The following is a 10,323-nucleotide window of genomic DNA, read 5'->3' on the forward strand; positions in this document are numbered from 1 at the left end:
CGCGAATAATATTCCGCTTCAAAATTTCTTGTTGGCGTTTCATTTGTCCATAGCCTGTAGTGGTCTTTACGGGCATGTCGCGCACTGAAAGTCACTTCGCTGTGTAAAGTGGCGAAACACTGGAGTCCGAATTGTTGTACCACTTGAGGAAGCGCCATTTTAGCAATTATAATCTTTAAGTGTTTAGGTCTCGAAGTAAGCTCCAATTTTCATCAGGCTTCCTAGCAAATTTTCGTACTAGAACCACGGTTCTATAGAAAAAAAAATCCTCGCGAAAAAACTTTACTGAAAGTTTGGATTGGCAACTTAATGTTGAAAACAGTCCAATCACGTCTTCTCCGCAATACCGTTTTCGTCGACTCTTAAAAGGCATTCGTGACTTACGTTGTCGGTGCGGGTTTAAAAATCTGTAACCCCTTGCACGCGCGCTTCGGAGATATCACTGAGCTTTCAGTTACCTTATCCAGTTACCTAATGGCGAAGCTTGGTACTAACTGTTTGCGCATTCGTTGTTTGTAGTTTTATAAGTCAGTTTCCTCGGAGGAAACGCACTTTAAGGAACATGGTGCGCTGAAACTCGCGGTGTCCACCATTTTTGTGGTTTCTCGATAACGTTTCACAGACCACTCAGCACTGATGTCAACGTCGTTGAGTTCGAACAACTGAGCACGAGAAACCTTCTGCCACCTGTAGTGGGGAATGTGAAATGGCTTTATACGAAAGCAGTTGATGGGAGTCGACGCAGATGCTGTAGTATTTTGTGACTTTTCGTACACCTATACCGGAAGAATTCACATTCATATATATCTATAAATATATATACATATAAAAACTATACAACATCTATATATAGACGCGTATACACAAAATACACGTTCACGAATGTATCTTCTTTAGCGACACCTGTTAAAAAAAAAAACAAGCAATACGGTGTGTTGGTGTCAGGGCTGCCGGAACTCTCTGTGTGACTCTCCCGGTGATCGAATCTTCAGGATGAAGATTACTTTACTGTGGCGGATTAGAGAAATGGCCGCTAACCAATTTCAGCAGCCACCACTTTAACGTGGTGGGTTTTGACGCAGAGATTCATTCAATAACAGGACCAATGCTGCATCAGAGTCATTGAACTTTGGAAACGACGCGTTTCCTGTTTCGACGTTGATGGACACTGACAAGAAAAAACAGTCCTCCTTTGCTTTAAGCGCTTCTTTTATTTGATGCAATATGGCTCAATATTTTTTAGTATATTATGTTTTATAACTATGTCTTAGAGAGTCTTACTGAAACAGTGCCATACAATGACTATAACGCACGAGCATCAATATTCAATATGTTGTCTCCTGTGGATATCCTACACCTGCTAGTTTTGCTAACTCAAGGTTTAATGAAAAGCAGCTTCGTCGAATATACTTTTAATATATATGAATAAGATGCGACAGCCTTCGTGAAAGTAATAATTCTAAATAAAGAACTGAACTAAAGCGCCTTGTACTGAGACACACTTAAGAGGAGGCATTGATGCTCTTTTTCCATTATCTTGACAGGAACATGGCTCAGTTACGAAATTTCGAACCATATTACCGCGGTATACAAGAGTCATTCAACAATCGGCATCACAAGCACTAACGTATATCACATCTACTTGTGCTGTCATGTTCCAGCCGGAGCACTCCGCTACGTCCTGAAAGTGAAAAAGCCAGTCAGTCGGCAGTGACCGGCACGCCCTGAATGTGAGAGAGAGAATATATATACACACTATATATATATATATATTGGGAAGGTCAATAACTTGGCCAACACCGCAGATGAACGCCAAGCACCAATTGCTCTACGAAGTTTTACTATGCACTTTCTAAGACGGTCCCTCTGCTGAGCCTGTACACAATATTCCTGCGCGAAGCGTTCATTTGCGACGCAACGCTGGTGCTGCTTTAGAGGCTAAGGACGGGAGTGTGACGGGCGTTTTGGCAGCGGCTATGCAGGGGCACTTGCGAGGTATGCGAATCCCGCCTGTGAGGGGTGGGTTAGCAAAAGATCGCTTCGTGTTTTTTTTTTTTTTACTTTTCAAAAAAGAAAGTACGGCGAAACAAGTGTTCACTTGAAACTGTTTGTAGTTCTTGTTGGACGTGGGAACCGTAAGGTGGATTCTTGTAAGGCTTTTCAAAGCTGAAGGTCCGTGTGCTTGGTTCCGAATAAACACTCATTGCATAGCTCAGTGGAAAGACCATTGCTTGTGATAACGAACACTAGCCGCATCACAGAACTACAGAATGTTCCTTAATAGTACTCGAGAACGCATGAGGTTTCGTGAGGTATACTTTCGTCAGGTATGAGTCAAAGTTGCGCACGTTGTCGCTGCACATAAGACTAACAATCAAAATAAAGAGAAAAAGTCGCATGGCACTTCTACTCTTCACCTATCAAAATACTGGTATATACTTATGTGAGCTGTCAATGGCTTGCTGTTTGCGAGCCTATTATATCGAACTCGGAAGCAACAATACGGGGTTAAATGTCCATGCAGTTTCGCTCTTTTCGAGATATCTCCTGAATTTCAGACCTAGACATGGCGATAATGATTTTTCGACAAAGCAAAGGGTGAATGCTTACGCGAATGTCATCGCACATTTGCAAGCACATTATCTAGGCTGTCTCACTAGTGCCCAGCCTGTTTGATTCTCTGCATGATCTTAGGCACAAGGTCGCCAAACGTGTTTGTCGCAACAGCATTGCCAATTTATTCGAGAAAGGGAAAATGCGAGTGAACGTTGCACTCATAAACACTACTTCCCGCTCATTATATCCATCACTCTCGCTCTTTACATAGTTAGGTTGACAAAACTATTGCCAAAGAAACGGTAAAAAGTAGTCAGGCAACCTCGATATTCATTTGAAGGTACTGTGCGGGGTTGTTGCTGCAACGAGAAACTTTTTTTTTACCTTGTTTTAGCGGCGTTCTCAAGAAACGTACGTACAAGAGTTTGTAATGCAGTTAAGGACTTTAAGAACTGCAGTGATCTTCTAAATATTGTATTCTATAGCAGTGTTCTACATGAAGATATTGCAGCGCGAAAACTAATGCATAACTATGGTAAACCTCTTTGAGAAGAAACAATCATGATTACATAAAACCCTAGGGGAATATTGATACCCGGGGCGCCGATGAATAAATCCGTGCAGGCATCAGTGGTAGAACAGTATGCATTTGTGCACTGCGAAGATGGGCAAACTCGCAAACCCCGAAATTTTTCATTGCCTTATTAAGTGTACCCTGTATTTGGTCCGAGAAACCTGAATTAAAGCCTCTTTTTCTTTGCATCTTCTGAAGACTTTGTTGCGCACTTGAAACTACTGCGCCTCTAAAACAGACAGCATATGACTATGACTCGCGTGTAGGACCAATATCGAAGTTCAGTCTTTCTTGTGCCAATAGAGTTATCGATTACGATCTCTCCTACCGCTAGCCACTTTCACAGGACGCTACTACTAGCCACTTTGGTAGGAACTAATTCCCCGTACGTGTTTGCCTCATTATTCGCCTCAGGCGTTAGTTCTTTGCACCCGGTGAGTCTGCTACATCAATGGCATGCTTTTTTGGTAAGTGTGACCAGAAAGTCACACCCTGCGATACATCACAATTATTTGCACTGTGCTCCTTCTTCTGTGACACCAGCTCAAACATTGTTTGTTCCGTGTTATTCGCACCTTGGCGCCTGTGTAAAGCTGAGTGTAGCGCTCTTGTGTGACTTAGTCTTAATAGTGACGCTTTGTGGTGGGAATTAACCCCGAATTTGTGACCCGTGTACTATGTCATGTTTGCTTCTATGGTATATTTGTCAACACTGCTGCTCGATGGAACCCGGTTATGCCTTTTCTTTTTTTAATTTCTTAGAGGCATCCGCCTGTACATTGCACGTAAGTCTGAAGGTCCAAAGTCTTAACGTCGAAGCGGTAATGGTGCGTACTAATCGCGATATCTCAACTTGCGTACGGACCACGCGAGGAACAGTAAAATTGCTCTGTCTTACTAGAAACACACTAATCGTTTCCTGCCCCAGAAAGATGCTGTACCACTGCACAACTGCGCTACATGTTGTTAGTCGTTATGGAAATATATGCACTGAGTCTGCTGCCTTATTGTTGTTTAATTCCAATGACACAGTGGCAGCAAGTTTAATTGCCGAAGCAAGCGCACACGGGCCGCGCGCAAAAAAAAAGTCAAGAAAAAAACTCGCACTTGTGGTGCACTTGTGCCTCCTTAACTCTCATGGAGCTATAAGCGTCAATGCGACCCTGCAAAAATTGCAGTAACCCCGATTCGCGTGATATGGACGTCATAACACACTCAACGAACCGTTTCAGTGAGAACGGTTTTGTGGATAGTGAGATGCTCATATTCGGTGATCTGTTCAACGCCATGGCAAATGACCACTTCCAAATACTTCCCGCAGATTCTGGTTGCTTCTTTTTGATTCACACCTACACTCTTAATCACGTCCCGCTTAAAGTGTTAGATATAGCCAGGAAACCGGACAATTTTCGTCTGGTTTCCTGGATATAGCCAGCATTTAACCAGGACATGATTAAGAGTATAGATAGCGCATGACACAAATAACTTTAGGATCTCACAATGTCCTGCAATGCGAACTTAACGTATTTAGGCGCCCTTCGAGGGAAGTAAACGCTTTCATCTCACAAATTAAACTGTATGTGTAGCTGGTGAATGCACGTAGTTTATTACAGCGCGTATCCACCTTAATCTCAAGAGCGGCGCGGGCGCGCGGGCGCGCGGAAGCGCTAAAGTGTCCTGTGACGTCATAACCGTGGCGCCATCTTTCCGCACGTCACAGGTCCGAAAAAAAGAAAGAGAGAACGAAGGTGTTTCGTAGACGGCTTTTTAGAACACTTCACCGTAGTGCTTTCGCAGGCGTTTTTTCCTAGGGGCTCTGAACGAGGGGGTCCGCTTTTTAGTCCAGGCAAAGGCGCATCGCACAACCCAACTCTGGTCTGGTCGCGGTGTTCCCGCCGCCTGAGTTCTCGAAATGGTAACCACGCGTGACACCCTCCACCGGCTGCTCCGTGTAGCGTAAGCGACGCATTTCCATACTCTACGTCGGAGGTGCATAATCAGCACGTCCGCTTTGAGGTCGTAAGTGCGGTTCTATGTTTCGATGTTTCCGTGACAGACGTTCCGCGGTATGTATACGGTCGTACTGTCCACAAATGTTTTGAACATCACACAGGCATGACTCAAGCTGTCCCACGTCACGATGACGTTTCAGTGGGAATGCAAGTTCAGACGCGACTTAGTGACCGAAGGCGTATTACGCCATCGTTTCTGATTTTACGCGGCATTAGGATACGCTAACATGCGACAAATCTTCCCTGCTTAACTCCACTCGAATACGCGCAGTGCAGGTCGACTCCACACTTTGCCCCACTCCTTGCTAACCATTAGTTTATAGTTTTCAGTGAACTGTACGAATGTAACAATAGGCCTTTCTGTATTAGCGACTGCTGCAAAACTTCTGCACTGAACCTTATACCAAACCGGCAGTTAGAAAGCCTGGCTGCATTGCGATGACGTTGATAACACGGTGTTTCTTCCCGCTTCGGTGATGTACTTGCCACAAGACGACCAGGCCAGATATTGGTATGTGGTATGCCATGTTATGTAGCACTGCTTACGCCGTTGCTTTTTACGCTGCGGCTATCTGCTCTTTTGGAAAAAAAATCAGTCTACTAATGTTGTGGCGCAGAAAAAAAAAGTTCCAAGAAAAAAGAGCACACACACACGAACACTCGCGATATTACTGGTCTTAAGGCATAAGGGCTCGGTCGGCCCTGCACAGACTACAGTGCTGATGCCAGTGCTGGCCAATGTTGGGCCAACGTTGGCAGGTGTATTTGTTCTTTCACAGGTCATTGTTTGTGCTCACTTTTACCGAGTGTTGCTAGCAGTGCAAGCTACACTAATGGCATCCAGACTTTCGCTGTGGTACGGCCCCAACCACAACTTTGCTGTGACTTGTATGTATGTCAAGAAAAAAAAACTGAAATGTCTTGTTCACGGCCCATTAACGGTCGCTCTGTTTTCTTTATTGAATGTAAACTACTGCTTCGCAGCGTAGTTATGTAGTCTTGTGAAGGCGTTGAGATCGCATTGCTGGTACTGACCGTTTATTTGCGACTGAAGCAATGACTTTGACTGCACTCAATATTCCTCTGACCTTTTAGTTAGGTGAACAACGTCTTGTGAGACAATGTGTGTGATGCTTTCAGCCAGTCAGTATTCATCGCTAGTTCTAAGCCTAACTCTGAGACCTGAAGTGCGGACGCGTACACAGTCCTGCTACCGAGCAAACCCTTGCCTAAGAAACTGTCAGTAGCGGCTCGGTTAATGTTTGACCGTGCTGACCTCCAAATCATTCGACCATGTATCCTGTCTCCTACGTTGTTCTCCCAGTTCAGGTGTACTACAAGATTGCTTTGACCATTATTCGAATACTATTCGGCGAGACCTTCCCTAGCGTTGTCTCACACTTTAACGCTACATAATCGGTCCGCCGGCAACTGTCTGCTGGGCGCCTGCAATAAGGCTTGTGGAATGGTCGAAGGAATCCTAAGCGTGACGAGCTTGCGTCGCAGTTTGCCATGTACTTTACAACCAAGCACCATGAGCTCATTTCGTTCTTAGTTGGCAGACGAACAAAGGCTAGTCGATGTCTTGTGCTGTAAGTGCTGTGACTTGGTTAATGATTGATTCCTAATAGCGCAGCGGGTGGGTTTCCGCTTCTAACGCCTTTGAGACCTCAATTGCGGGGCCGTACATACCGGATGAGTATCGATTGAAACTTAGTATGGCTATCTACAAACGTATGTTGGTGTCGGTAAGCTTAGATAAACTTTGCCACCTAGGATTGAATGGAACTAGAGCCAAGTCACACCATGCCTTCAAATATGTCACTGTGCTGGGTTAAAGCTGTGAAGAGAAATGCATCAGTGTTGTTAGGTGCATGGCTATATGAATCATAGTCATTTTTTTTCTTTTAAGGTTAGTTGTGCAGGTAGAACCGGTGTAGTTGAATTACGAACGTGTAACGTGCACGCATTTCCTTAGAAGTTGTAATGAATCAGGCTCATGTGTCTGCTATTCTAAAAAATACATTTCGAACGCTCCTTTTTGCTACCACAGCCAACAGCCAGTTTGACATGCGATTTGCAATGAGACTCCTATCGACGATTCCTTGGCTGTTATTTACCTGTCGCAGTTTTTTGCGCTTGCACTGATTATCGGCGTTATGAGATCGAGCAGCCTGTGCTAGCTCTAACGTATGATGCATGCTGGTTTTCCGGAGAGGAAAAAAAAGTACTGTCAGCGGGCATTTTCGTAGCTGTTAGTAATCTGTTAGGGGCAATTAACGGAAAATTCCGTGTACAGCTACGATGGCTGCTTCTTTTCTCTTCCTGTTGTTGAGCCACTCTGTGACGCGTTTTTCTCCTTCATCGCTTATTTGTGCGCTCGACGAATGACTGCATTACGTCGATGCGATTGGCTCTCGACTGTGCTTGCTGTATTTTGTGCTGTTTAGAGTGATTGCGCTTGTAGTTTTTTCAAGGAGCGAAGGTCCAGTGTTGGTCCAGCATTGACCGGGTGTTGGTTGAAGCGCAATTTGTCAGCCAGCGGAGAAGAAGGATGGTCTTTTTTCTATTTGGTAACAAAGCACTGACCGCATGTACATAGTTTCGACGCATGGTCGAGCCTAGGCTGCCACTTGTTCGAAGTTGTTGATGCTGAAATAAATTTAATGACAAACCTCAGGCCGCCGTCTCCTGTACCATCATTTTCACCACTGTGTACGCGGGCTGCGCGCCGTGGCCCCTTGAGCAGACACCAGGTGCGAACACATGCGAAATCTGTGACCCAAGTCTCGCAGAACATTTCGTCCATCGTCATTAAGTGCAGACTACCGACATCAGCGCTAAGAAACCGTTGAAATATTGGGATATATTATTAGTCCTTTAAAACCACGTACGTACGGGATGATTCGAGCAAATGAAGGAAATAACGCGAAGGAACTGGGTTAGGCAAAGTCGCGAAATGAGTGGATGGGCGCACGTGAAGCAAAGCTTTCATAAACCGAGAATTGAATCCAGGGAAAAACACACGTCAAAAATCACACCATCTCCCGCTAAAGGGGACCATGAGGCGATGCGAAGCAGCGTTTCGGCATGTAGAGCCCGCTTTCAGAGGGGGAGTGGAGAGGGGAGGGGAGAGGGGTGGGAAAGGGGAGAGGGGGAAGGAGGAAAGGGCGGGGAGAAAGGGGGAAATAGTAAGGGGAGAGGGGGAGGGGATAGGGGAGTGGAGAGGGGGAGGAGGTATGTGGAGAGGGCTTGCGCGTGCGCACTAAGGGTGGTCACGCCGAACACCACCACCACCGGATTGAACTCCGCTATAAGATGCTTCACATCTAAAAGCCATTTTCGTGATAAGTGAAAGATCGCAACGCCCATATCCGCAGAGGAGAGACAAGGGGAGCAGCCGCCCCCTCCTAGGAGTGCCAGGTCTGTCCCATGCCATTATTCAGTTGGACTTGTGCCGTCATTGTTTAATGTGCAGGATGCCGTGTTCCAACACGGAAGTGTTTTATGCCAGGTTCCACCAAGACATTTATGACGTATTTCTGTGACGGAAATAGGTCACCAAATGCATACGGTCAGATGGCAAAGAAAAAAGTTCCGTAAACGGGAGTTGAACCCACGACTTCTCGGACCGCGACGATAGGCGAGTGACGCCCAAAACACTGTGCCACGGGCACACATGCAGGAGGCGTCACGAACACGTCTTTTATCTCTCACACTTTCCTCTCCCAATGCTCTTGGTTAGCGTGGTGGTGTCGCCATCTGGGAGCAGTAGGGCGAAGTAATGCGTGGCCTCCGTGATTCGCTCCGGTAACGCGATGTTGCACCGTTGCTACGGCAGTGCCGTTTGGTGCGTTTCCAAAACAAGTGTAATTTTCTAAACGCCTTAACATACTGCGAGGTCGCGGCTTTAGCCTAAGCCTCGCTCATAGCATCCACCCATATTAGAAAGATAGCTCTGCGACGCTCGCCTGGTTGTCACACCATGTTCTCCCCTCGAACCGCGAGAAATCACGACCAGACCAGAGAGGAGACATGACGCGCGTCGAGTTTTCGCGTCGCGTTTATAGCCGGTCACGTTGTGATCTTTCTGTTAACTCTTTAACATTCTGCGAGATGACGACCTTAGCCCAAGCTCAGCGTCCAATAACCAACGCTCTTCTGCCTGTCACATCGCTTGCTCTGATTACGCTCTCCCCGTGCGAATGGAATGGCCTCAGCAACACTAGCAACGGCGCGTTGCTGGAGCCAATCTCGGAGGCCACGAATAAAGCACCATGACACAAACGAGCGTCGACTGCGAGCATTTCGGTAGTCTCAGCGCGGCGGAGGCTTTCGCTGCAATATTGTCGAAAACTCTGCGCGATGAAATCGGGCGTCAACGGTGATTCTATTCGGCGACGACGCAGTTGCGCGATTCGCCTTTCGCGTCCGCGTGTGACGCCTCCTCGCCATCGTAGGGCCGCTTCCAAATGGACTAATGGAGTTTCTCCATCGTCTACAGCTTCGAGTGCACTGGCACCGACTACTAGTGAGCGCACATCTTGCCGTTTCTCTCCTTAAGTTACGACGCTTTGAAAGAGTGCACGTCGAGTTAGTTTTTAGTATGTACGTGTTGTAGCCGTTACCCATATGCGCGGTATTCGCCATATCATGTGTCCATGTGTATATTAAGTACTACAGCTACCACAAAGGTTTAATCATGTTCATGCACGTTAGTAGTCGGGGTGGAGATGTGCCACCAGGCTTCAACGCGGGTGCCTCCGCATCAAGCGGTGCTATAACTGCCCAACACCAATAGACATTGTGCAAATTCTCGTGTATAATAAGCATTCCACTACTTCTGCGGAGACACGTTTTACTTTCGTGTTATATTGATTCCTATGACAGAGGGATCAACCATGTTTTTTTATGATAATGGCGGAGGCAATACATGGCATCGCATTCTAATGACTGTGTACTTGCCACATTTAACCACGGAAAGTCGGAAAAAAAGGCAGGCCGTTGTGAGAAGCACTTCATAGTTTCGTTTTGACTTTTGTATCCATTTAGAAGCTTGTTTTCTTTCGTAATCGGCCTAAGCGAGTGGTGGAGCGAAGAGAGGGTGCTGCGCTTTATTTCGGCTCGACCCCCACCCCCCACTAGTAGATAACCCTGTGCACGCCAATGGCAACAGCATAC

The sequence above is a fragment of the Rhipicephalus sanguineus genome, chromosome 9 (genome assembly GCF_013339695.2).
Source record: "Rhipicephalus sanguineus isolate Rsan-2018 chromosome 9, BIME_Rsan_1.4, whole genome shotgun sequence".
NCBI lineage: Eukaryota > Metazoa > Arthropoda > Arachnida > Ixodida > Ixodidae > Rhipicephalus > Rhipicephalus sanguineus.